This window comes from Belonocnema kinseyi, chromosome 9 (genome assembly GCF_010883055.1).
Source record: "Belonocnema kinseyi isolate 2016_QV_RU_SX_M_011 chromosome 9, B_treatae_v1, whole genome shotgun sequence".
NCBI classification, from domain to species: domain Eukaryota; kingdom Metazoa; phylum Arthropoda; class Insecta; order Hymenoptera; family Cynipidae; genus Belonocnema; species Belonocnema kinseyi.
The window spans coordinates 3,719,487-3,725,139 of record NC_046665.1 but is presented as its reverse complement, the minus strand read 5'-3'; positions in this window follow the sequence as shown (position 1 = coordinate 3,725,139).

The window sequence follows — 5,653 nt, the reverse complement described above, 5'->3', positions numbered from 1 at the left end:
GTTTGATTTTTCTCATCCAATTAGAAAAACAATGATAGAATTACATAAAAGAGGTACGCATGTTTCCCAACTCATTTCAAAAGATAAGTGTTCGGCGATCCTTGCAAGTGGTTGGCGGTCGTGTGGGCAAGGCAATGCACGAGACTTACGACAAAGATCTCGTCATATCCGTAATGTTAAAAGAATCAGCTGATTGCATTCTCGACATCAGCCATGTGACTGATGATGCCAACAGTCTTAGAATGTACGACAAGAATCCGCTAAAGTGTGTTCTATCTCCAGATCATCCAGAGCCTATTCTGATACTCAAAGATTTTCTTACTTGGGTACCGACTTTGAAAGTCCTTGATGCAAAAAGTAAGAAAATGAAGAGTTTACCTTGTCTTCTAGGACTCGAAATGACCATTGAGGGGATTCTTGAGTTGTACGATGAAATATCGTTCCCTTTGTGCACAACGATGTGCAGCCAAGACTCCGTAGAGTTACTTTTTTCTAGGATCAGAGGACGAGGAGGTTACAATCCGAATCCTTCACCTTGCATGGCTCGTCTGATCATGCGTCAAATGCTCGCAATGAAGCACAATATTGCTTGCTCAACCTGAGGCAACATATCGGTTGAAGAGGAAGATCCTCATCAGTCAATATCTGAGGCTGAAATGATGCAATTCAAAGAACAGCTGGAAAAATGCGATCAGCAAGAAGTGGCTGCAGTTCGTGTTGTTACGTACCTCGAAGAAGCAGGACTTTGCACTGAAAATAACACTGTCGATGATCAATGCATGAGTAATGACGAAAATTCTGGCAGTGAGATCGATACTGACGTTGAAGATGATGACAGTGACGGTGATGGTAACAGTCACGACAAGGTTGATTGTGTGAATGAGGACACAGCTCACGATGGCTCCACTGATGAAAGCTCTCATAATGGTACTCTTTTCGTCAACAAAGTTAAAGAATTACTCCGTTCCACGGAGGCAGAGGTGCCTTTTCAAGTATACAGTGGTACGTATGAAGGAAGTTCTTTATCATACTTTGCTCATTGGTCTGCCCACGTAGCCACGAAGAAGTGGTCGTGTGGCCCTTGTTTCAACCAACTTCTGAAGCCCCCAGAAACATCAGGAGATAGAAATGATTCCTATATAGAGTCCAGAGAGTACGAGTCTAAAACTAATTACAAGGTAACTCTTCTGAAGAAGCCTTCTGAGAAATTCCGAGAAATCGTAACAGAAAATTTACTCACTTTTGAACGTTGCGTAACTGCAGAACGTCATCAGTATGGAATTCTGGACATGCTCGTGAAAAACGCAATTCGCGATACGGGCATAATATACCCAGAATGGTTCTCTGAATCTGATCCTTGTCATGAACACAGAATATTTGCTCTCAAATCTCTCTTTAAAGCCAAAATGCATCGAATTTGCGCTGTCGACAATAGTAATGCGAACTCTGCAAAGAAGATTAAGCAGCAACAAAATTCTGCTAAAAGAGTAGCAAGGGCGAGCAAGCGAAAAGCAGAAGCAGTAGGCCATAAACCCATACGAAAGTTAAGGAATCTGCTGCATGAGTGAATGGATCAATGTCGATTCTTTAAGAATATTTCTTTATTTATTTAAATTTTAGAATCATATTGTTACTGTATTCGCTTGAAAACAATGATTTATGCAATCATACCGTTTATAACTATAATGTATATATTTTATATAGATACTTCCTATTAATATATTTTATTTTTCAGCCAAAGACGTAAGCAAAAATGTAATATCTGATTTTGTATTAAATTTACGGTTTCAATAGAAAATATTTTGATCATTATATTCAGATTAAAGAATTTTGTATGCGATACTTTATAAATATTTCTGACCTGAATAGAGATTCAAATATTTCATTAAATTCCTTTATTATTGAACATTTTTATTGGTGGAATTTTTCTGGTTTTAGGGCCAAACAGAATTTATTTCAATCAGTTAATAATTAAACCGACCATTTACATTTTTTCTTGCGCAATATCTGATAAATTTACGTGTTCAGATGCAGAATTTATTTATTATAAATTAAAGAATAAGTTTAAAAAATACAAAACAAAAACAAAACAAAAAACGTAGAAATAAGATAGCTTATAAGACTAATAACTTTTATTTTTTCATCAATTAACATAAGAACAAATGCTTTCCTGTAATAAATAAGTGACATTTTTTTCTCAAATCGTATTTTTTCTTATGTGATAAGCCGTGGTTATTTCTACCGTCTTGGAGAAAAAACTTACTCTCTAAAGTTTGACGTAAGGGTCATTTTCGTGTTGCAACGCATACATAAAGAAGCCTTACGTCAAAATGAAGATAGTGGGTTTCTTTATGCAAACAACAGATTTGGCTTGACCCATTTTTCCCTCTCGACGGATTGTTCACCTTGGCGCACAGGGTATTTCCTAAATTAAATTTCTTATGTAAAAATAAAAAATCAGGTTTTTTAATATTTTTACTCGATTATTGAAAAAAAGTTTTAAAAGTGTAAAATTGAAAATTTAAGGCATTCAAAAAATTTCTGGATTTAAGAATCAAATCATAAACAATTAAAAAGTTTAACATTCTATTTTAAATTGGTTTTGAATTTAAGGGTTCAATATCGTTACATTGACAACTGTAAGCCTTCTATTTGAATTAGGCTTAAATTAATGGCCTCCAAAATTAGATAATCCCCAAATACAAATATTTAGAATCCTGCATTTCAATTCAAAACGTTCTAAATTAAGTAATTTGAATTGATCAGGTTATACTTGAGGCACATTCAAAATTCAACCAATTTTATGGCTTGGGTTTTTAATTCATTAACTCTGTGAAAATTTTTTTTCAAATCATACAATTCGTGAAATTTTTGTTTATCATAATTACACAATTTAAATGTTTAAAATCGCAAATATATTAAAACTGTGCAATTATAAATTCCTCTAATTATAGAAAGTTTTCGATTTTGAAGGCTTTACACTTGTTCCAATTTTTGACGAGGTTTGAAATTGAATAATTTGCCCATTTCAACTTCAAATTATTTATATCCTAAAGCTGCCAAAAAATGTATTGCAGAATTATAAGTAATTCCATTTAAAATGTTTAAAATTAATTGCTTGAAATTGACATGTTATACTCTAAGGATATTATAAATTTTACAAACACTGAGACTTTCAATTTTAAATTTATAAACTAGTTTCTTTGAATAATAATTATTTGATTTGTTCGCTTCGAAAAGGTAAAATGATTACATTGTAATTTTAATTATTTTCGTTTCAAATTTCTGCCATTTACAACCTTTTCATTTCAAAGGTTTTAAAGTAACAATCGAATTTTCAAAATTGAATAATTTTTGAATGAAATAACTCTTTAATTGCTAAAATGCTTCTAATTTAATATAAAATTGTGAAGTAATGAAGTATTTCCATGCAAAATAGTTATGATTAAGTTTAAACGCTTCTTTATATTTTGACATTGTCGACTTCTGAAAAATTTCAAAAAAATTTTTTTTAACTATGACTGAACACTTTCTATTCAAAAAGATCCCTGTCTCAAATTTCAAGCGGAAAGGTTTCTAAAATTTTTTAATTCAATACTTAAAATACTTACAACTTCAAACTTTTAATTTAAAATGAAAGGAGTTTTAATGCATTTCAAAAAGTAACTCATTCTACCGCCCATAATTTGACGTGATATAAAATAATATATTTTATTACATTTTTCTAAGCTTCTAAGTTATAACAATCATTTCCCGTAAATAAAGTCACTGTTTTCTGTTCTCCATCCAGTAGCCAACCTGAAAATTGCTCCAAACATTTTTCACATTCCAGACTTTTCTTTGGATTTTGTATACTGTTCATATCAATTTCATTTATTATTAGAATACTGCACAATTTAGGATACTCCTGGTAAGAGGGCTCAGTAAACTATGTGGAGATTATTTTAATTTCATTTCTTCTTTAGATCTATTCTTTATTATTATGAGTTGGTTATAATCCTAATTACTTTCCTGAGTTTTTTGTTGAATTTACCTAATTATTATGAAAATAAGGGAGGAATTTTTTTATTTCTCCAATTTATTTGAATACTCTCCATTGTTGAAGCCAAGAAACAATCCACATATCTGTATTCAATAAAACTGTTAATGTGCGTATTGTACATAAACTTGTAATTGTACTTACTAAAAACTAAGAATAAAATATACACTGAAACCAAAGTTTCTTTATGTTCACTACTATATAACCTTTCATTCACTACATAATGATTCAATTGATGCTCGACTTATTTACTAAATTGCATGTAAATATTCAATTCGTGAAATCTGATAAAAAAATATTATGTCATTTATATAAAATTTATTTATTATAAAATTTAACTACAGTTTTATTTTAGTTTAACTAGATTGTACTTAAATTCAGCAACATTTAACACCATTAAACATCTACAATTGTAACTAAACTTTACTTAAATTTAACCAAAATTTAATTTCAATTTTGAATATAACTAAATTGTATTTACTTTTTGAAATAGAATTTTGCTGGAACTTATTTACTTAGTATGTCGAAAATTTCTGTTTTCAAAGAAACCAGACGAGAAATTAATTTAATTTAACTAAAATTTATTTCATTTTTTAATTCACCGCAATTTTATTTAAATTTTGAATTTAGCTAAATTTCATTTCATTTCTTAAGTCAACTAAATTTTGTTGAAATTTGGAATTTAACTAAATTTTATTTAATTTTAACATTTACCTCAATTTCATTTAAATTTTAACTTTAGTTTCAAAAAATAATTTTTGAAATTTCACTAAAATTCTAAATTTCTAACATTCCAAATCAACCGTAAAAGAAATTAATTAATTAAAAAAATAAATAGAATATGTTTAGGCTCTCGTTAATTTTAATATAATTAGGCAATTCAAATTTTACAACATTGTTTCCGTACAGAGCCAGCCGACCGACTCACCTATAGCAAAGATTACTATAGTGATGGCGAAGGCGAACGCAAGAAACAGAAAATCACATTCGGTTCGGAATTCAACAACTTTCAGTGTGCGCCCCGCCCCACCCCGCCCATTGACGTGTCGAAGGACGCGGTTCAGAGCATAATCTAACGTGCAGCTCTGCACAAGTGTGCAGTTCTGAATGGAAAGTGTGCAGCTCCGAATTTGTGTTGGGGAGGTACTTTTGAAATTATTTTCAATTAATCAAGTTCGAATAAACTAAAAATAACTTCAACAATTAATAAGGAAAAAACAGTTTTAGAGGTATTACCTTATATGAATACAACTTACGCGAAAAGATGCAAGATACGAGTATGAGAGTAGAGAAAGTTGTTTTCTTTTCAAAGGTGATTTTTCGAGCGAATGATTTCCTTTTCTTTTTTTTTTTTTAGTTTTCGTGTAAAGGCTGGGCCGTGCAGTTCTGAAATTTGCTTAGATTATGCTCTGACGCGGTTACCATAGAAACGACGAAAAGTTGAAGAGGACAGCACCTCAATATGATCGAAAATGTGGTTTTATATATATATATATTAAGATTATTAAGAAAGATTAAGAAAGCACAAGAGAAAAACTTTCGTGAACAGCTCCTCGATAAGAGGATGCACGGTATCTTCCACAGAAATGTGAAGTATCAGTCAATGTCTTGTGA